General features: G+C 39.5%; 3 pseudogenes; 2 read left to right on the top strand and 1 right to left on the bottom strand.

Annotated features, from left to right (window-relative positions):
• The first annotated feature begins 10,272 nt into the window (after nt 1-10,272).
• LOC131285219 (uncharacterized) lies at nt 10,273-11,486 on the top strand (annotated as a pseudogene).
• Nucleotides 11,487-15,546: 4,060 nt separating this feature from the next.
• LOC131285218 (uncharacterized) lies at nt 15,547-18,604 on the bottom strand (annotated as a pseudogene).
• A 4,077-nt stretch (nt 18,605-22,681) lies between these two features.
• On the top strand, nt 22,682-23,286 carry LOC131285217 (putative nuclease HARBI1; annotated as a pseudogene).
• The last annotated feature ends 517 nt before the right edge of the window (nt 23,287-23,803 follow it).

Here is a 23,803-nt window from a genome sequence, read left to right as displayed (position 1 = left end):
TTATGAAAATAAATATTAAAGCTCTTTATGGAAATTTATATTTCCATTTACAATTTTTAGAAAAAAAAATCCCGAGACATTTTAAAGAACTTTCCAGCTAAACAAAAAATATTCGAAAAAATTGATACGTAACGGAAAATTCAAACCACGAAATGAAGCATCCACCTCTACAATCGACTCTTTGAACAAAAGCGCTCACAAAACGCTCGGAAAAATGACTGCCGCTAAAAGGTGCGGCGAACGGTCTAATAGGTGCGGTCAACGCGCAAAGGGTGCTCCCATTATCTTAGAAGGGTCTGTCATCTTCTTAATGCTTTGAATGGAATTGCTAAACGGCGCTCGCGCTGTCTTAATAGCTCTGGCGATCGTATAAATGTTTTGGACGGTGTCACTAAACGCCTTGGCCATCGCGCTAAACAGTGGTAAAAGGTGTAAATCAACTCCGCAATAGTAGCAACAGCATGCTGGATCTTGCTTTTGTATGCAATAACGTGGTTAACTTTGGTTAGTCATTGACCGAATCACCTTTTCCTGTAGTAGACGCCGATACCTACCATCCACCGCTTGAACTACTGCTACACTACCCCTCGCCTGAAGCTGAGCCGCCAGTTCCCCCACGACACACGTGACTATGCTCATCGATTTGATTTTAAAAAGACCAACTTCGCACGACTAAAGGAGCTTCTCGAGAGTACTGACTGGACTATAATTGAGTCTGAACCTGATGTAAACCTGGCTGTTGATAAATTTAATAACATATTGATGGGTTATCTCACTTGCTGATGTCCCCAAAGAATCAGGAGGCGTGGTTCCCCGTGGTCTACGCGCCAGCTTCACGAACTGAAGCGTGTGAAAGCTTCTTGCTTTCGTAGCTATCGAAAAAAAATGACCCACTATGCAAAAATGAGACACATTGGTACCTATCGCGAAAGCAGTCGATAAAATTTACCAACCCGTTTGATTATATCGACCGATAAATTTATCTACTCGAATTGGTATCGCGAATGTATTCAACTGAGCAGTCGGTAAAATTATAACAACCCATAAAAATACCTATCGAGTAGTTTCTCCGTCTGTCAAATTACCATGGAAACCTAGAGTTTGTTTACTTATAACAACGTTACAATTAGTGCGACTTCTATCGTATTATGCCGTCGAGTTGAACACCACAATGCCGGCTTCTTAGTTGTCATACGTATGCATGCACGTATAAAAATTAAACGCAAAATTATTCAAAAATACATAAGAATAGCTTTAAAGTATACCAAAATAATAATGTTTATTGTTCTTGGAGTCTTACAATGTATCATAACCACAATTACTTTGGTTTTTCCTTATTTTTATCCTTTAGAGCTGTAGGTGGCAACGGCTGTATGGCACATAACCTGTATCGACGACTGAACAAAATATTGCATGATCAGTATGTGAGAAGGATTCAGGAGAACCTGAGAAGTAACCCACGCCAATTCTGGAGCTACGTAAACTCGAGGCGCGTTAATACGCGAATACCTCAGCTCATAACGTACAATGGCTCAGTTTCCGCTAACGACCAAGAGTCCTGTAATCACTTTGCAGACCGTTTTAGAAATCAGTTCTCAAGTGGAGTTAGTTACGACATGCCACGCTTGAATGCCGCAATTGCAAATGTTCCGTGTGAATTAGTCAACTTTACTCCATCTGATATTGATGTGTCGGTCGAATCGGTTAAAAAGCGATTAATACGATAAAGCAATCATTGAGGCCAGGACCTGATGGTGTACCGTCAAAGATATTAAAAAAAATGTAGTGACTCTCTCGCAATGCCTCTGTCCAAGATATTTTCCATGTCGCTTGAACAGGGTACGTTCCCCTTTTGCGTGGAAATTTTCTTGGAAGGTTCCTATTCACAAGAAAGGCGACAAAAAACATGCTGAGAACTACAGAGGCATAACTTCTCTCAGAGAACTGCAGAGGCATAACGCTCAAAAGTATTCGAGGTCATTGTCCATCGAGATCTTTTGAATTGCTGCCGGGATGTCATCAGCAGGCGCCAACATGGTTTCTATCCGCGTAGATCTGTAACAACAAATCTACTTGAATTTGTCACCGTGTGCCATGAAACTTTCGCGTACGGACTCCAACTGGATGCTGTATACACGGACCTAAAAGCGGCCTTCTATCGTGTGAATCATTCATTACTGCTGGCTAAAGTGCAGAGGCTGGGTGTGTCACCATCGCTGGTTGAGTGGTTCAGCTCATATCTCCACGATCGTCGCTACTCCGTGCAGAAAGGTGATGTGTGCTCCAATGTGTTTGAAGGTACTTCTGGCGTACCACAAGGGAGCAATTTTGGCCCTTTTCTGTTTTCAATATTTTTTAACGACGTGGCTTCTGTGATTCCCGAAAAGGCTTGCTTAATGTATGCGGATGACCTGCGGATTCATCTGCCAATTGAGACTGAAATGGACTGCGATACTTTGCAAACATTCTGTGATAACTTTAGTGATTGGTGCCATCTAAACGACCTAAGTATTTCAACTGAAAAGTGTTGTGTGTTAACTTATCATAGAATAGACAAACCTGTCGTTCATAATTACAAAATCATGGGTACCGATATTGCTCGCGTAACCGAGGTCCGCGATCTCGGAGTTTACCTAGACAGTAAGTTAACTTTCAATGTGCACTACAAGAAAATAATAGATAAAGCTACGAAGATGCTAGGATTTGTTTGCAAGCAGTGTCAGGAATTCACAGATCCTACATGTGTAAAAGCGTTATATGTCAGTCTGGTCCGTTCAATTTTATAGTTCAATAGCGTCATTTGGTTACCGTCTACCGATTACTGGACACATAGAATAGAGGCAGTTCAGCGTCGGCTTACTTGTGTCGCGTTACAACTTTTCTCTCGATCTGTATCGTTTCGACTTGACTATATGTAAAGTTGCGCAATGCGTATTCATTTGTAAGCTTTTGATAGGAGAGATTGACGCCCCTGATTTGCTGGCTAGAATTAACATATATGCTCCTGCAAGAATTATAAGAAATAGACAATTTTTAGCACCTCAACTACGTAGGCGATTATACAGTCATAACGAACCTCTGTTAGTGATGATGCGAAACTTTAATAATTACTATGAATACTTTGACTTTAACTCCTCTATGTTACGTTTTAAAAATGAATTGCAGCTACTTTATGCTAGAGTTAGTCCTTAGTATTAAGCTCAGTGTCCAGGCCGTGTTGTTGGCCACACACTTTGTAAGGAAATAAATAAATAAATAAACAAGGCACTCCTTCTTATACAAGTCCGAATTCATGTTCTTGTTCGTCACAAACACGGTGGTCTTTTGGCCACATGAGCAGATTGCTTGCTGATCATAATTTTTTTTGCGAATTTATCGGCGAATACAAATTTAAACCTTTTGGGGACGTCGCCACGAGCATAAGCCGTATATAATTTTACACCCGGGATTTGTTTAAAATCGGCTTTCACGTAGGATTCATCGTCCTTCAAAATGCAACCAAGCGATTTGGTCAGCACCTGATCGTACAGCTTCCGAGCCCTGTTTCTGGCTATTGTTTGTTGTCTCAAGTTTCGATTTGGAGGTTTGCTGGCTCGAAAACACTTCAAATCTTCTCGGGGTCGGATTCGCCGTACAGTAGAGCGTTCGGCGTAAAAATTTTTGGTCAAATCATAGTCCGAGATGTTTGGGTTAGCCTTGATTTTCCTAATGACTCTCAATCGCAGTTGACGATTCACGGTTTCACAACGTCGCTTGGTTTGCACCGTACGAACAGTCGTCTGTTTCGTCCTTATACTTTTCAATCACTCGCGCGACGGTCGACTTAGGCAAACTTAATTGTTTTGACAGCACCCGACATGACGCTTATGGATTCTTTAGATAGTTGTGCATAATCAGTTTTTGCTTCTCCTCTGGCATAGTGAATGTCTTGGACCAGGAATGACTACATTGCGTTAAAATTTGACTAAATTAAGTGTCTACTATTGTTACAAATGGTTTGTAAAAACCTTGCAACGGTAGCTGCTTAATGTAACGGGCTGAGTACCAACAGATTACTTTTGCCCGTGGAACTCACGGGCAAAAGGATATAAAGGGGGGCTACCGACGTGGCACACTCAGTGTGAAAAAATAGACCAATTAAGGACTAATTTTTTAGTTTTTCCTTCCATTTGAAACACTTAAGAAATTCGTTTATTTCACACCCACGTAGCGTTTGCAACAACTATTGTTACTAAACGCTGTCAAAGGTTTCCCTTTTTGTCCACGGGATTCGCGACCATCATACAAACAATGTTCCTCATTTCTAAATGAACTAAGCCTTATACCGAAAAAAAATCTGGAATTGATGTAACACATTTTATTTATTTTTTCAGAAAGAACGGCCTGGCCGTATTGCTTATAGTTAAGATGTAACACATAAAGTGGCAAAGGAATATTCTGTAAAATCGCAATCGAGCAGATGAAAACTTCAAGGTTTTATTTATAATGTACCAAATCTAGCTACAATCAATTCCTGGATTTTATATAAAAATACTACAGGTTCTACAAAACAATTTATGTTCAAACTTGCAGAAGAACTTGCCACAACTGATTTCAGGAGTAGTTTACCACCTTTATAAACAAGGGAAAACCAGAATCCCACGGTTACTCATTCGCAAGGGCAAACAAGGGTTGAAAAGAAAACACTGCCTGACAAAAAACTGTAAAAATAAGTCAACAAACTGCGTAAAATGTGGAAAATGTATTTACGGACGTTATGTAGCAAAGACAAATTATATTCAGTCAGCATTGGATTTTCTTCTATAACTCGCGCAAACATTGACCTAATTTTACGAGTCTCTTCCACCGCTGTACTCAAAAACGAGGTGGGGAGGCATCTATGCAATGCTAAACCATTTTAATAACCACGAGGATCTGTTCATCGGGCTAAGCCAACACCATTCGAAAGCATTGATGATAAAGCATTTAAAAGATTAAATTTCATTTTTAGACAAGACGGAACTATGGGAGTTTATAAAAGAATATGTTGCACCATTTGAACCTGTCTACATAGCCACGAAGTGTATGCAGGCTATACATACCTCGCACAACGATTTTTACTTGAACTGGATGAAGGTTATTATGCAAGTTAGGCTAGTTCAAGGAAATCGATTTGTTGAACCGCTAACACAGTCTCTTAAACAAAGGCCAACAGTTCTGAAGAAAAATATCGCATTTAAGGCCGCATTTCTAATTAACCCGAGTGGTTGTGGGAAATAATTGATCGACAATAATTACGTCCTCCGCGCGATCATGCGATGAGCGCATATCAATTATGTCATCCGCGCGATCATGCGATAAGCGCATATTGATGACGTCCTCCGTGCGACCATCAATATGCAAATCCCTTCCATGACCCGGAAGATCGTGTGACGTGCCAGACCGCGTGCTGGAATGTCAGCTTATCACCGCGTGCTGGTACGTCACAGGAGAGAGCGCGTGGGAGAGCTTTCGCTACGGGCAACTCTCCCACGCATAGGGAAGTGGAGGGGAGCGAAGAAGCCTATAAAACCGTCGATCAACGGATCGACGGGCCTCTTTCTGTTTACGTTCCCGGACCTTTCGGCTGTTATCGCGAAACCGATCGAATCAATAAAGTACCGTTTAGCAAGTACGCGAAAGTTTGTCAGTTTTAGTGATAGTCAGTCAGTTTAGTCAGTTAGTGAAACAAACCTGGTACGTGCTGCATTTGCTGCGTGCAACCCTCGCTCCCGTGCGAAAGCGACGAAAGAACACCGAGATTGAATTACCTAAATTCTAGATTTTTCAGCCTGGATGAAAAGGATGAAATACCCGTGAGTATTCCACTTTGGGTTTATAAATTTGGGGTTTTATGCATATCCCATATCGACGCTACTTGTTGAATAATAATTATAAAAATTCTTATTTTGTTTATTTCTAGAGCTTCATCACCGCTACATCACAACGTATGCAGCAAATCAAAAATAAGGTCCAGGCATCCCCTTCACCATCACCTTCTTCTTCACCTGACTCTAATACGTCAAATAATAGGTCTACTGATTTTGATATATTTTTGACAGAAACGTATGGAGGTTTGTTGCCTGAATCAAATGTAGAAACAGCGCAAACATCCCCAACCAGATCCGCTCGACAGCTGAACGCAGTGGACTAAGAGGCCCATCAAAATTCAACATTTGATCTTTGCCAATATTGGATATCGCGAAAATCCACTCACCCTAAATTGTATGAAGTTGCAACAATACTTCTTGCAGTTCCATCGAACCAAGTTTCAGTGGAGCGCGCGTTTAGTTCACTTGGGTTGGTTTTATCCTATAAACGGACCAAGATGAATGATACGCTGGAGAACATTTTGTTGATTAAACTCAACAAAAGTTTGTTTGAGAAGATTGTTCCAAATCTTTACAAATGGAACAAAGAAGAGGTTTGTACTAGGATAATATGTAATTTAGCTATGAGAATGTTCATAAATATAAATTTTTCAGCAGTGTCACTTGACTGGATTCCTCAACATTATATAAAAGTAATACCTACTTAGGTGAACCATATAACGTGGTTTCTTAGAACCAGAATACAAACACGACAACGCATTTTCTCAAGATGTTGAGTTGATTGCCCTGCAATCTTTAATTGCTACTTCTCATCTACAATGTCATGCTCAATGTTGATTTACAAATTGACTGGTAATTTCACGCTAAATAGAACAATAGCATAACAATAAATAATAAATAAAAAAATCCTTCTAATGAAACTGTGTGTTTAAAATTTAAACAATTTAACGGGTTCAAACGTCAGCGCCAGGTTTGCCAGTAGAAGGCGATACATGTAACTATCTACCGTTTAGAAAATAAAGTGGACCCACGTTCTTTCTAAACCAAACCACCGGAGACGAAAGACGTAAGTTTTAGCATACGCTAAAACAGTCTGTCAAATTTTTAATTTGATTGATACTACACTGTGTGCACCAGCAGTACTGCCCAGTCTAGTCCAGCGTGCCTGCATAGACATTTTTAAGTTAGCTTTTAATTTAATTTCTTCCAAATTTACTTCACCAACGACGGTTAATATCTACTCGATAAATATATCCGCGGCCAGTCAATGTCTGTGAATTAAATTCTTATTTGACAAGTCAGACTCACCCCGGGTCCGGCCTGGATACAATAAAATGTGCACAGGAAAGGCATCTATACATTGACTGTTTCACACTAATGTGGGCCCTAAGCGGTAATATGAACGGGGCCCCTACGTAAAACCGTAATCGTCTTGTGTATATGCTTTTCAACAAAATCAAAGTTAGCTTTTACTTTTAAACTATAATCAATAAGTTTTTTGGAAGACTCCTCGAAGTTTAATTTTATCAATTTTGTCTAAAAACTCTGAATCAATGAATAGAGTTTTAAAATTATACAATTTTAATTTGAAGTTTTCGTTTGAAAACGTTCCTCGTTTTAAAAGAAATAAAAACAGTTTATTAGGAATGATATACAGCTCTTTCAAATGTATGGCAACATCTAACAGAATGTGTCAAAATCGCATTGCTCGACATCAGTTAGATGAAACTGTTTATGTTTTGCAACGCGTTATATTAGTCTTAAGCTTGTTATAATCCAAAATCTTGTTGTTTTGATAAAATATTTGTTTGAGTATTAGTCTTACGAATAAGGCCCTAGAAGGTTCGGGGCCCCCCGCGGTCGCTCAGTCCGCGCTCCGTTAAATGCGCCACTGTCTCGAAGCTTGATTTTATCAATATTGTTCAACATTTCTCATTCAATTGTCAGAGTAGAGAAATTATATAATTTTATTTCACCCATTAAAATCCGCATAAAATATTCGTTTAAACATGTACCTCGTTTAACAAGGACTAACCATTTTTATTTAAAATGTTTTGCAGCTTTTTCAAACGTACGGCAACATCTAACAGGACATTTAGAAAAACGCATTGCTTGCATTGAAACTGCCTATGCTTGATATATTCCAAAATTTTGTGTGTGCAAATGGTAACTTGGAAACAAGTTATATCATACTCTTCAACTCTGATTATACTCCGGACCATCATTCGAATATTTCGTCATGGTTCTTAGCAACAATTTTTATAGGATGCAGTCAAATTATCCTTTATTGATCGGTTACAAATGATTACTTTTCGATCATTGAAGAAAATTGATGAAGTCTATAGAATTTTTGTTTAAGTATGAAGAAAACTCTTGAAAGCTCAGGGCCCCTTGTGAGCTCGGGACCCACCGCGGCCGCTCAGTCCACGCACCGTTCAATTTTAATTTTTTTTTTATTTTTATTAATGCACATTGTCCACCTGAAAGGCTTAACAATCCTTCGCGACTTATTAACTAACCTTAACTAATACAAAAACAAAAAACTGAAAGGAACTGGTGGAGAAAAGGGGCAAAGACGAGCGTGGAGATGGGGTAGAGGGAAAATCTAAGGCGAAGATTTTTTCGAATTAACCACTGCGTTTACCAATTTGATCAATTTCGGCTCGAGTTGCTGGTTCGCGCAGGCGAAAACGTTCCCGAGCGCAAGGGATTAATATGAGCTTCAGAAGTCTCCTAGTCGTCTTCAAAATCTTTCCTCGCTTGATAATCGGATAATTTTTTAAGTTGCTTTCAATTCAGCCAAAAGTTGCCACAGGACAAAAAGCGATTTGGGGTTAAATGTAAACAAAAATGCTGTGTAGCGAGCTTTGAATGCATGATAATGTAAGAGAGTGCATTCCCCTAAGAGAGTTCTCCCCTAAAACTTCACCAAAAAGTTTGAGTTTGCTACAGAACGTATGATATGGAAAAATTAATGGAGAAACAGACATTGACATCGTGGACAATCATTTGAAGCCTTATCTGGAAAATCACAACACTCAACAACTAGTTTTTCAGCAAAACACCTTGCACGATCGAGTATCAAAACAATGTCTTAGCCAGCCGTTTCCCCAGCAATAGAAAATGTGTAAGGAATGCTAGTTCAAGAGAATTATGTAGATGGGAGACATTACGAGACCATAAAGGACCTTAAACTTGCTATCCGAAATGCTTGGCGTTCCTTATCAGTAAATACGTTAGAAAAATTATTGGAGAGCATTCCATCAAGAATTTTCCAAGCAATAAATCGTAATGGAGGACCCACTGATATAGTAGTCAGTGTATACTTACAAATAGTTGTGTATTTTTTGAAAAAAAATATATGCTCGGTATTCGACCTGCACAGAAAAAACTATGGGAGGCTATCATTTTGGGAAGCAGTGTAGATCATTTTGGATTACTACCCAAGCGACGCTCCGGCTTTGAGAAGTTCATTTTCACTTTTCAACTCCTTATGAAAAAATAAATTTTCGAAACAAAAGTTTTTCCTTAAACATACTAAAAAATAAAAAATAATGAATGTTAAATAACATATGTATTTATTATGTATTAGGGGGGTCCGCGACAGCCGAGCGGTAGCGCTGGTTAGAAAAGCGGCCCATGAGCGCCGGGGCTCACCACCTCGACGGCGTGGGTTCGAATCCCAACCGAGACCGGACCCTCCCCTGTACGAGAGGACTGACTATCCACGTACGTACAACAGGGAAACAAGTCTCGTAAGCCCTTAACGGGCAGGCATGACCAAGAGGTCGTTTACGCCAAGAAGAAGAAGAAGATTTATGTATCAGTTTGTCGTCTTTATCGTTATTCGCCTTACATCGAGATTGCTCTCAGTTCGATCGCCATCTACGATGCGAAGCAAGACTTTAAAGCAGCTGAAGAAAAGTGTCTTCGTGTAAATCAGGAAATTCAGTGCTACTATGACGAAAGGCTGGAACATCGTTAACAGTAATCGAGCATATCTCAATTGAGGTATTAATGGACGAAGGGGACATTTTTCCTGAAGACAATGGGATAGACGACATGTACGAACCGGTAGAAAATATCACTGCACCCGGCGTAGAGAAGCCGCTTCCTTTCGCAAGGCGTTTGAAAAAGTTAGTGCTGAATAATACCCAGACGCACCAATGAGCTCCTTGAGCTTCTACGGGACACAAGTTTTTTTAAAATACTCTTTTCTTTTAGAGATGTGATGCCTAACGTTAATAAAATATCGGCTAAGTTGTCGGTTGACAGTCTTCCCTTACATGGAAGTTCCCTAACTACATTCTGGCCAATATTAATGAAGTTTGAAAGAATACCTCACATGCCCATAAAAGTAGTGGCAATTTTTTGTGGACCGTCAAAGCCACAGGATCTTGAACAATACTTGAGGCCATGTATAATGGAACTAAACCATTTGGCTACCAATGGGTTGATGCTGCACGAGACGAACTATCCGTTCCACCTGGTGGCTGACGCCCCAGCTCGTGTCTTTTCAAAAGGTAGTAAGCTCAATTTGTTGTATAACATTTAAGTTTTATAAAATAAAACACAATCTTTATTTTTATGTGTGAAATATTTCAAAGCGAAGGAGGGGTGTTTAAAGTGTACTAAGGTGGGAACATATCATAGCAAGTGGACGAAAAGTTATTTTTGAAGGTGTTCGTGCCCCAAAACGCGCAGATGCTTCTTTCCGCGCAGAGACTTGCAGTTCACACCATAGAGAGCGAACACCTCTGCTTGATGTCGTCGGCTTGGACATTGTAGATGATATCATCGTGGGCGATCGTCTCCATCTTATAGACTTAGGAGTGACACGAAAGTTGCTGTAATAATGGACAGCTGGAACACTTTTGGAAAGGACCTTAGGTGGGATGACGATCAGCTCAAAGAAATATCAGCATTTTTAGAAGCGATGCCGCTGCTTGAAATTATACGTAAGGCACGTACTCTAGCTTGCCTTCATTGTTCGAAAGGGTCAGAGTACAAATCCTTCTTACACTATGGAGGAATAGTTATTTTAAAAACACAGTTAAACAAGCGTAGCATTTCCTTAAGTATTTCTGTGCAATAACTTTGTTTTCTTCCAATGCCTTAAAAAACCAATGGAAAGATGCACGCATACTCATAGAAGAATTTATTGTAGAATACCCTACAATCTATGGACGAGAACATCTTACCAGTAATGTACATAATCTACAACACATTTACGAAGAAGTGTGTAAGTTTGGTCCTCTGCCAGAAACCTCGACCTATCCTTTTGAAGATTCGCTGCATAAGATGAAGGATATGTTACGCAGTGAATGGAAATGCTTGGAGCAGGCAGCATGTAGGATAACGGAATTGAATGATTTTGATGTTCATAGTTTGCGCTCTCCTCCGATATACCATCTCCTCAATCTGAAGCATAAATCACCTATCGTACATATGACACCAGGGTTTATTATGAAGGAAGGAGGAAATAATGAATGGTTTTTAACAAAACGATTTGAAAGTTGTAAATTCGTAACATCAGCTAATTCGGGCAATTCAATTATCATAGATGCGTTAAGATTTTCGCGCCATGGATCGTACTTTGGCTATCCCAAAAACTCTGCAGATTTGCTTTGTTTTTGAGGCCAACAAAGTAGACTTATCGTCAAACATTTTCAAAATTAATGTTTCCTCTGTTAAGTGTAAACTAATCGCCATCGAAAGTGGTGTAAGTGAAATGCTTACTTTTTTCTGTTACATTACACAATTTAAAATAAAATAAAACAAATAACGGACTTCTGTTTGATTCTGGTTATTTTAGTTAAGTACAACTAATTCAATCATGTTATTGTTTGATCTTTCACGACAAACATGTTGACCCGCGTTGACTTTCGTTTATACGCGCAATTTTGTACTTCACTGACACCATCGTACCGGCTTGTGCCATCATCTCCCACAATTGTGATATCATCTTCCACGATTGTTGTATACATGCCTCACTTGGCTTGTCATCTGTCACGTTTGTGGAATCATCTACTGCGTTTGTGGTATCATCTGATTATTTTGTCCTATCAAATGGTAAACCCTGTATCTAATACTTTGTTTTACTCTTTTTACGGATGTTTAACCGTTACCCGTTCAACCGCCTACCCGGGTAGTTTTTGGAGTTTTGTTTTCAAATAACTTTTGATTGGATTGACGTATCGGCATGAAACTTTTAGAATGCCCAAAAAACTCATTTTGTATCGTTTTGCCAAAGAAAAAATGTTTTCCAAGGAATTTAAATAATTTTTATTCGCGTTTTACGGTTGATACCCCTCAAACGTTCATCCGGACTAACCGGGAGTATGGGAGATTCCGTTTTCCTGTACTCAAGACTAAATACAGTCTACTCTTGATAATTCGAAGTTGGAGGGACCCAGAAAAAAGTTCGATTTATCGAGAGTTCGAATTATCAAGAGTGGTAGGAAATAAGCAGCAACGGTTGTTGAGTTATGAACTGGAAATAAGTATGCTTGTATTGTTTTACCAACCGTTTTCGCTAACTGTTTTTTCTACACTTTTCTTTGTGCATCTTCCTACAAAGCAGTTGTGGCCCAAATATGTCCGTCCGCCCGTCTACACCATGTGATCTAATGCGGACGAATATCTTCGTCCCCGTACAACAGAGTGTTACAGGGCACCCGCAATGTGACGCGTTCTATTACGTTTCAACTTGCACAGAACTTTGAATTGTTACGAGTTGAGTGGATACAGCTTCGAATTATCGCGTGAAGAGAGCAACCTAGCTTCGAATTTTATTTCGCTTTATCGAGTGTACCAAATCGTATTGTTTTTATTCGAAATAGTGAGAGTTTTCCAAGGGACTACTGATATACTTCGAATTATCGAGAGTTTCGAATTATCGAACGTTTGAATTATCGAGAGTCGACTGTATCTTTTTATTGAGATGTCGGATCGATTTGAAATTTTCAGTGAAGAAACTTGAGAGAGTTTTCCAAATTATTGTATAACTTTTATAATTTTAAAAATTCATTAAGTATGTTAATTTGAGGTTCCAAAAAATTTCACGCGTGTTTAGTTGAGTCACTTCGGCAAATTTGCCGCGGTGCCTTACTGCGGTAAGGAACTCATCTGAGACTATGCTGGAATGTTTGCGGATGAATCTTCTTTATAAGCCTCGGCAGTGGTTGGCCTATACAACTTAGTCAACTAGCCTGGCCTATACAACTCGGAGTGAGGCGTAATCCCAAGTGCTTTTGGGGATTCGTCAGAAACAAACGCGCAACGAGTGGACTCCCATCAACCATGAACCTTCATGGTGATCATTCAAGTGATCATCGGACCTGCCATTTCTCCTACCTTTACCAACAACTCTGGAGGTCCGCAGGGCAGTATTCTGGGCCCTTCACTTTTTAACATTTTTATCAACGACATTGTTCAACACATCCGGGCCAGGATTTTACTCTACTGTATGTTCCCATTGATAAAGTTTACTGTGTGTTGTACTGTATTATCTCCTAGACTAGAAAGCGCAGTCAAATTTCGTTTCAATACACAGATTCCTGTTCCCCGTATCGAATTAGTACGCGACCTAGGTATTAATTTGGACAGCAAGCTCAATTTAAAAAAGTAGTTAGATGCAACCATTGCCAAAGCTCGTCGTACCTTAGGTTTTGTTCTCTTTGTTACAAAAGACTTTCCAGAACACAAAAGACAAAAGAGAGATCCATTTTATCTCAAATCCGTTTATTATGCGCTGGTACGTCCGATCCTGGAGTTCGCCAGACGCGATGTCTTCTTTTAGGTTTGGAGACCTTGGCAAACAGGCGTTACACGACTCAAGGTCTATTTGTTCACAAATTAATGTGTGGTGATATTGATTGTCCAGATTTACTGGGAACGTTATATGTGTCCGCTGCTACGCGAGAGCTTAGGCCTAGAGCCTTGTTTAGGATTGGTTTCCGAGAAACTGTATTTGGAGGTCACGATGCGTTCATGTAACTAACAAGGGCCTAAAATGATTTGGGAGATCTAATTGGTTTTAAGTTCATCAGTTAGCGACGTACTGTTTCAATCAATTTATCCCAACTTCGTTCAGGCTATATTTAAGTTTCAAAACTCTGGTTATGTAAGCCAACTGGGCCAGACCTATTTTTAACTTTGATAAATAATAGATAAATAACAATAAAAAGAGATTTTGGAATTATCAACATAATTTACAACACGTAGCCATGGAAGTTGAAAGATTAGGGCCACTGGATACGTTTACGTATCCGGTACAAAAATCGTTCAACATGTTGCAGGCAGATTGGTTGAACAGAGTCAGATTATTAAAGCTAGATTTCAAATAATCAAGACATACCCAAAAATCAAAACAAAAGGCCGTTTCGTTGTTGCAAAATGATGTACATTAGAACTACAATTTAAAATTGTTGATTTCTTACACACGGTCACAATATAGTGAAGTATGAGAGTGTGAAATAACTGCTACCCAAACTTTTGCTGTTATTGGTATTGCAGTTTGTTCTGGCAACAATTTATTTTTAAAGTTTCATTGCCAGAGTCATAAGAAGGGTTCAGCATTGTTTTACCATCTAATGTTCTGCAGATATATTACATTAATTTAAACGCTTCAATATAAAGAGTTGAAATTCAAATAATACGTGGCATTATGAATAAGGAATCTTTATCTTTATAAATCTCAGTTTCAAAGTCCCGTGATGAGATGTGGCAATAAACCCTACATTTTTACAGTGCACGTGAAGCATGCTTTTTACAATCTGACTCTAAGTGGAAACGGGACTCGAACACGGGTTTACCAAGAGCGAAGCCGTAGTCTTGCCGAGGAACCATAGCACAAGTTAGAAATAGCGAGGAAAAATCGCTACTTGAATGGCAAACGTAGATTTTGAAGAAAAATTTTATTTCGTACTATAAAAGATTTTCCCAATCGAGATTCGAAAACCAAACCTCTGATACAAGGCTCGAGCACCACTACCAGTACACCAGTTGTACGAATGGATAGCACAGGGAAAATACAGGTATATATGACTATGTGAATAAATTGAACCACCAAGCTTTAAATTTAATAATGGTTATGATAATTTGAAAAATATGTATTAAAATATGATCGGATTTGAAAAAGTACATTAAATATCTAAAAACAATTCTGAAAAAAAAATTTACAACCGTCAACAAAAAAGTTTTTCCTAGCCTAGATTTGAACTCCGATCCTCCGGAACAACACCCATGCACTATTATCGGATTTGAAAAATTACATTAAATATCTAAAAAAAATCATGAAAAAATATTTCACAACCGTCAACAAAAAAGTTTTTCTCAGCCTAGATTCGAACTCCGATCCTCCGGAACAACACCCATGCACTTAGCCCCCTAGACTATTGATGAAAGAAAATTTCCGCGTGATATCACTGCTACTAATATGTACGTAGGCAAACTGAATATAGCATAGAAAATGAACCAAGAATAAAAACTTTAGTCACATTTTTCCTCCCCGAGCTTCGCCGGGGCTTCGAGCTAGTATTATATAAATATGAAGACACCACGAAGACCGAGCATCGCAAAGCTCGGACTTGAAGATAGATTTATTTTCTATACAAAACATTACCCAAAGCACAAATCTATAGATGCAAGATTGTGGTTGTTATACGACCAAACAATTTTAAGTCCCTAGACCAATTCATAAAATTGGCTGTAAGCAAAGAGACATGTAAAACATTAGTCGAGAGCATGCCAAGACGGTCATTGATGCACGTGAAAACTGCGCAAAATAGTGATTTTATGTGATTCTAAGAAAGCTGATAATTTAAAGGGATTTGTTGATAGTTTAGTACGTGACAGGCAAGTACACACAGGGTAGGTTTTAGCGAAGAATTAGTGTAACTAGTAGTGTTGCGAAGCGCACTGTCCTCCGGATCATGCGGTGTTAAATTGAAAATGTAAACACACTTAGTAGCCGGAAACGTAAACAAACAAACCAGTGAAAAGTTAGGTTGGAACAGCAAAGGTGGCCATATCAGGGTTTACTAATAACCTTGGTTGGGGCGAAATTTCGCTACAATCTTCGCTCAACCATGCGTAATCTGTTTGACAGATTGTAAACATAAGATCAACACGTAAACAAACAAAGCATTTGCTTCGATTGTGTTGAACGTGTACAAGCTATTTTGTTGTGTTTTTGTTGCGTTTTTTTTTTAAAATGACCCACGAAAATCGACGAAGCTACGAAAAGTTGGTAAGTACAGCTGGATCCGAACGTTTGCCACGCGTGTGAATAAATCGTATCCAAATCCAGTGCATATACGGGAGTTCTGCGTGGTGTTTGAAATAGTGTGTTTCATATACAAATGTTTTGTTTCATTGCAGGACGTAGAGAAAAGCCTTCGTCTAATTGACGAAGTTCAGCAGAGACCCGTTTTGTGGCAAAAAAACACAAAGCCTACAAAAATTTGGCTATAAAAAATGACGCGTGGGCTGAGATAGCAGCCAACGAGAACATTTCGATGGCGGAAGCAAAAGGAATGTGGAAGAAACTCCTTGGCTGCTATCGAAGCACCAAGGCAAAAGTAAGAAATAGCCTCCATAGTGGAGCAGGTATGTTTTAAGGTGATTAAATTTTTACTTTATTTCGAATAAATGTTGAAACCATATATTTTTCAGCCCATGACGAAGTGTACACCCCCAAGTGGTTTGGGTATCATGCGATGGCATTCGTCGGTGAAGCTTCACAAGACGCCGAGCATGTAGACACGGTCAGTTTGAGTTTTGTTATTTTTTTGAACTAATAATGTTAATTTAAGTGTATGTATTTAATGTATTTGGATTGGATAGTATGTTTATATTTAGGATTATCGATTACTACTCATTAACTAGCGAGGATGGCTGGAACTCAAATAATAAGCTCAAATTACATTATTAAATTTCAAATCGTGATCCATGAGCGTACGTATGGTCAACAAACCATTTGCAGTTCTCACCGAAACAGGCTGGAGACCGTCCATAGGCTCTTCACTCCTCCATTCGGCTTCCACTAGTCGTCCAACTACGACTCTATCGAAAGCAGATGAGGGTGTATATGTATTCTTTGAGGCCCGCTTGCGCAAAAAATTATGTAAAAATTGTTGTTAAAACAACATTTTTCGCTACATCGGGCTCTAGATGTATGGGTCCTTTTAACACCCGGAAGCGACTAGCTAATATGCCAAGGGAGTTCTTCACTGGCATACGAGCTCTCGAGTGTCGTTTATTGAACGTTCGTTCAATGGAGTCTGGACTATGCACGCCACCATACGGACGTATGCAGAAATCGGTAAAGGCAAATGCCTTGTCACCGAGGAGAAAATACGGAACTGCGGTTCGGTAGCGTACCCGCAACGGTTCTGGAGGTGGAATGTTTAGCTGTTTGTTTTCCAATCTCTGGTACAGCCGTGTGTTTTTAAATATTCCTCCGTCGGATATCCCTCCCTTGCCCCCAGCGTCTGCGTATATAAAATTATAGTCAGCATTGACTACTACCAAGAGTACGATGCTGAAAAACCGCTTGTAGTTAAAGTACTCTGAACCGCTATCTCGGGGAGCAACAATATTGACATGTTTTCCATCAATAGCACCTATTGCATGGGGAAAATTCCAACGTTCTTCAAATTTCTTTGAAATTGCCAGCCATTCTTCTTGGGTGGAGGGTAACTAAAAAAGTAAAAGAGAATGTAAAATAAGCTTTAACTATATGTAGTATGTATAATTATATTAGTTGAGAAGGAGGAGAAGCATAATATAGATATAAATACATATTCGACTTTTATCTATTTTCAGCTTGGTGACGAAGATGAGGGCTTCACTCCCCGTTCCCTCGTGGAAATTTCCTTTATTCCCCCATCCAACACTTCCGTTTCCTCCACACCTTCTTCTCCCATCAGGAACATGGTCCTTCCCATTACATCAACTCCTGCCCCTGTTCGCGAGGGAAACAGTGAGAGTGAAGCCCTCCCCCATCGGCTGCAAATGCCCGGTGAATCGCCAGAAAGCGCGACACCGGACAGTGCAGATCCGGAGGAATTTGGGTGTTTCGTACATTTCCGGAAAAAAAACGCCGTCGCATTATGGACATCCAACGGGCCATTTTGGAAGTTGCGAAAACCCATGACGAATAAAATCATGCATAAATAAAAAAAAAACAAATTGATTATTTTATTTTACTGTTCCATATCACATGACTCATGAAAACTGACACACCTATCACTTTGCGAATAACTTTATAACGGCATGCCATATTGCCAGAATATTTTTTATGCAGGCGCTTCGTTAGGTCAAGTCGTAGGTGGAGATGAGTCTCCAAACACATAATTTTCACGAGGACTCTACACGAATAGCGATTTAGAGTTAATTAGCTACAGTTGTATTTCCGGCATACGAGAACATACATTTTAAAGCCAACGCTACCCACACAGTTAATGTTGTTAACTTTTAACCTAAACATACGATTTTGTTTCCATTCTTTTTTACCTTTACATAATCGCGAAGCTCCTTATTTATGCAAGTGCACACCTCCTTTACAATGTTACCTATCGAGTGCCGCGAAACCTAAAAACAAAAACTACATAATTGTCCAACATCCAAGTACAAACACTTACCCGGAATAATTATTGGAGGCTAGTGAATGTTTCGCCGGTTGCCAGATATCGCAACGTAATCATCAACCTTTCCTGAGTAGTGATAGCTTTGCGCATATTTGTGTCCATTTTGGTAATTGTTGGACCAACAATCGAAAGGAGAAGCTCAAAATCGTCTTTTTTGATTCGCAAAAACTTTTCGATCGTTTCATCCAAAGACGACGCCTCCTCCGAGGAGGAGGGCGAGAAGAATCGTCGTTCTCGTAGTCTGTTGATACTTCTTGCGACATTTTTGAATAATCACCTTTTTAAAACATTCCTCGCGAAAACGATTACATATAACGTAAAAAAACCGCAGTTGTTTATTTTTAAAATAGACAGATGATGTAAACATGACCAAGGTTAATACACAATTATAGCCACCAGAGTATACAACAACCTTGAACATGACAATCAGATTACGCTTGGCCCGAAATTTGATGATACACGAGAGACCAGCGTAATTCACGATTATACTAAGCGATTACGCTTCGTTTACCGTCCCCTTAAGGGTTGAACTTCTTAGAGTCAGTTAAATACACTATCCACTCCACTCCACAGTACCCGTGGAATTACAATAGCGCCAAAAACTTCGGAAGAAGACAGCAAGTGGATGTACAACATCGAGGAAGAGAGTGATGTTTATCAAGTTCATCCGAGGTACAGAAAAGCGGTTGCACAAATGATAGAAAGAAACAGGGATAACAGGAACCTCCCGCGGTCAACTGGGAAGTAAAGAATGCTCTATAGAAATGGAACTTGTTCCTGATGTACAATTGAGGCCGTTTTAAGACCCACCAACTAGGCTGGCCTACTCCGAAGAAAAAGCTGTAAACGAGCAAGTTGAAGAGCGATTACAGAATCGTCGACGAATCGTGTTTGCGTTGATTACCGAAAACTAAATGCCGATGTATTGAAAGACAGTTCCTACAGTCGAGGAAGTGCTTGAGAAATTACAAGAGGCTAAATGGTTCACTATAATGGACTTAGAGAATGGATTTGTTGGATGGACGATATTGTGATTCACGGTGAAACAGAAGAAGAGTGTCTAGCAAGAACTGCAAAAGTGTTAGAAGTAGCACAGGTAGCAAACAGTGGCTTAACCATAAAGTGGAAAAAGTGCAAATTTCTGCGACAATCAATACACTTTTTAAGACACTACGTGGAGAACGAGATGATATCCCCTGGAAACGGTAAGATAAAAGCTGTGAAAAATTTCCTAAACATGAGGTAGGTAAGCGAGCATTCCATGTATTAACCGGATTTTTCGGTAAGTTTATCAAGGCTTATTCGGAAATCGCATGACCACTAACGGATTTATTGAAGAAAGACGAAATGACGAAAAAATTTCGAAATGTCTGATAATGAACTACCGGCATTTCAAGAACAAAAAACCAAAGTGGTGCTATTTTTATTTCCTCCCCGATTTCATGAATTATTGGGCTTTCACGTTATTGATCCACATTAATACGATCGTAATCCACTGGAAAGTTGTGAAACTGATTGTAATGACGTACTAAACTCGAAAAAGCTCCAATTTTATGGAAGTTTACGAAATATTGCCAAAAACGAGGGTGGTGCTATTCTTTTTTCCTCCAGTGTATGCACTAAAACAACACTAGACCGATACAACATAGAAGTCCTTCTGGTAAAGGGTAAAATGAACTAACTTACGCACCCGGAAAGGACAATGATGGTCGATGGGGGACGATGCTCTATGTACCTTCGCCACTTGTTTAGTTTGGTTTAATTAGCTTGTTCAGCAACGAACAAGGCAAGGCAAGCGTAGCAGAAGACGTCTTCTTCAACCTCTGCAAATTCAAGGCAACAAAAGATTTAATTTCAGTGATTGTTCAAATCACTGCCAAATACTGACATTTCTTAAGCCCTACATTCTCTTTACGAAGCCCGACTATGTCATCCACAGACTAAATAGGACCCCTAGAGAAAAAGGGGGTGTGGGGGAAATTCCTCTTTCATCAACATGGTCCCGTGTAACCGTGCCGTTATACCTAGTTATTAAAAAAATCCAAACAGCTATGAAAGTAGATGCAGACGTACGAGGAGGATCGCCGCCCAAAAAATTGAATGAGCAACAAATAGTCCAAATACGGAGCAACAAATTGATGCGGACTGCACCTTATCGTTGAAACAAATTGTAAAAAAAAAGTAAAGGAGACATTTTAACATGTTTCAACTACAACAACTCAATCATCAATCCAATTATTCATTGAAAAGAGTCAGAACCATAAGTAAGCAGTATACCTTAAGAGTTTACACGACTTCCTGGTATTTTCAATGAAAGTGAAATAATATTTCTTGATGATTTCAAAGGGCTTCAGAGGGCTTCAATGTCTTGATATAATTTCGATAGTTTCTATAGAGTGTGAGATGAACAGGTGCGGAATTGTTCATTATGTGTCCCGCAATAGGACAATCAATAAGGATTTTTACCGCTCAATATTTGATAATATTAGGCAACGTAGCGTTCCACCGATCAGTAGAAGTGAAGCAAATGGTCGAAGAAAAAGATCAAAACATTATATGTTTTCCTCCATACATCCCGTTTCTCAGCCCTATTGAGAATAAATTTTCTCAATGGAAACAGTTAACAAAACGGGAAAACCCACAAAACGAAGACGAATTAATAACCACAATCCATCCAAGATGCTGCTGGACATATTCGTCCCTCTGATTGCGAAAATTAGTTTCGGCATATGTGGACTTACATTCCACGATGTCTCAACAACGAGAATATTGATACATAATTAAGTTTTAGCATGGACAATATTAGTTTATGGTGTATGTTCCGCACGTGTCGCGTGGAATGCCACTCTCAGGTGCTCGCACTGAGCGACACATGCAGATGTGTGCGAGCCGGACATCGGGATAGCGGTAGAGGTCAACGGTTCAAAAAACGCGGAAAACCCGCCATCAAACAATGAAGCCAACCTGCCTTCACAAAATGGTGCCAACCCGCCATCGATGGCCACAGCATCATCGGCGTCATCAGCCGAAGGAACATTCCCGTTGCAAGTGTTCAAAGCAAATGCAGCAGCCAACGCCCCAGCAGCAGGCAATAATGACTCAACTGTTGCAACAGCACCATGGCAGCAAAAATTAGCTCTCACGGGAAATAATATAGAACAGATTATGGAAGCACTAGCAAAAGGCATAAATGAATTCAAAATTTGTTGCCGAGTCGAACGTAACGTTTACGGCATGGTTTTCTCGTTACGAAGATTTGTTCGAAAAAATGCCGCCCGATTGGATGATAACGCAAAAACCCGATTACTCGTGCGTAAATTGGGCGTAGCAGAGCATTAGCGTTTTATCAATTTTATCCTGTCCAGTGTACCGCTGGATTTATCATTCGAGACCACAGTACAGAAACTTAAGATTTTGTTGGGTCAGGCAGAATCCTTACTAAGTAACCGGCACAAATGACTACAAACCGCGAGGTTGAGTGGAGAGAACATTTTAGCAGACGCCTGCAGAGTGAACCGCGCACGTTAAAACTTCGAGTTGGGAAGGATAACCGCCTAACCAGGAATTCATACGATTCTCGTTGGAAACATCGTTAGAAACCTCGCCAACGAATTATATCGCTAGACAACCAACGAGAGAACGACAATTCTCGTCAGATAGCTTCGGCTATCGAAAAAAATAAAAAGATGGCTCTCGGGTAGTGTCGAACCCGCATTGATCCCCAGCTTGATGAATCAATTATCCTATCTTGCCATCAGATAGGGCCATCGCAAGGAGAAACGGAGCTTGCAATCGGTGCGATGAATATTGGCACACTGTAGCAGAATGATGTAATCTAACCTAATGTAGCTAACCGAACTCAAGCAACAAAGAAAGAGTTAATCGATTCTAAGAAACACACAACAATGGTACCTATCGCGAAAGCAGTCGATAAAATTTACCAACCCGTTTGATTATATCGACCGATAAATTTATCTACTCGAATTGGTATCGCGAATGTATTCAACTGAGCAGTCGGTAAAATTATAACAACCCATAAAAATACCTATCGAGTGGTTTCGCCGTCTGTCAAATTACCATGGAAACCTAGAGTTTGTTTACTTTTAACAACGTTACAATTAGTGCGACTTCTATCGTATCGAGAAGCATTTTAGTTCGTGAAGCATCCAAAACATTAGAATGATAAATTCATTATTCTTTTTAAATGATGCGGAGAATGAAGAGGAGATAGGCGATTGAAGAAGCATTTTGATCCGCTTGAATTATCGGATAAAACGTAAGCATATTGGCTCAACAATCGTTGCCACTGTTTTAACATGTTCCTTTTTCAGCTTCATTAACAATTACCGAGTTCCGAAGAGGCTGTTTGAAGAAATCCTTGCCAAAGTGGAACTAGCATAAGCATAAGTGTGGGTTATCGGCGGAAGAAAAATTGAGAACAAAACTGCGAGTTTTTGCACAACGGTCGTACCAACAAGGTGTTGGTAACGATTTTACTGTGGCAATTGCCCAATCTACTTTTTCTGCAACGCTAGATCAAACTCTAGCCGCGTTGGAACGTGAACTAGCGTATTTCATAACCATGGATATGACTGCCGACGAAAAAGCAGACGCCAGGAGATTATTTATAAAAAATTACCTGGCCTTGTGCAGTGATGTGCACCGATGGAACTCACATCAGAATTGTCGCACTTTACGACATCCCAATTCAATATTTGAATAGAAAAGGGATTTACAGTTTAAACGCTTTAATGGTAAATATTAAATTTAACATTTCTTTATAAAATGCTTATTGATAATGATCTTCTAGATTTGTGACCACAGGTAAATGATCCTATTTGTAGATAATACAATACAAGCCCAATATCTTTATACTTAGAAGAAAAATGAAACAGTGGTGACCGAACGATGAAGCTGTTGGGTTTGTCTATTTACATATTTACATTCTTGTATCCAATATTTATGATTTTTTTTATTGTTGTTTAGGGGACTCTGCTTATCCTTTAAAACCATGGATGATTAAGCAACGAATATTTCTATTTTTCTATTTCTTTCTTATACATTCACGTACTTTTTTCTACCAAGTTTTTGACCTGCCATTATTCTAAGGTTGTCTTAGAGTGGTACAGGGCCAATAAGATTCATTTTGTACCAAAACCAAATTTCCCACAGTTTCGTCCCAAATTAAAAATACTGGGCAATCACAAAACTTTGTCTTAGGCGAAGTGGTGTAACAGTTAGAGATGTTCTTGGCAAGAGGAAGTGGACGGAAATTGCGAAAACGGTGTCTCCTTCCATGAT

Source organism: Anopheles ziemanni, chromosome 3 (assembly GCF_943734765.1).
Source record: "Anopheles ziemanni chromosome 3, idAnoZiCoDA_A2_x.2, whole genome shotgun sequence".
NCBI lineage: Eukaryota > Metazoa > Arthropoda > Insecta > Diptera > Culicidae > Anopheles > Anopheles ziemanni.
Note: the sequence above shows the minus strand (reverse complement) of the source record. Positions and strands in the feature narration are given on the sequence as shown.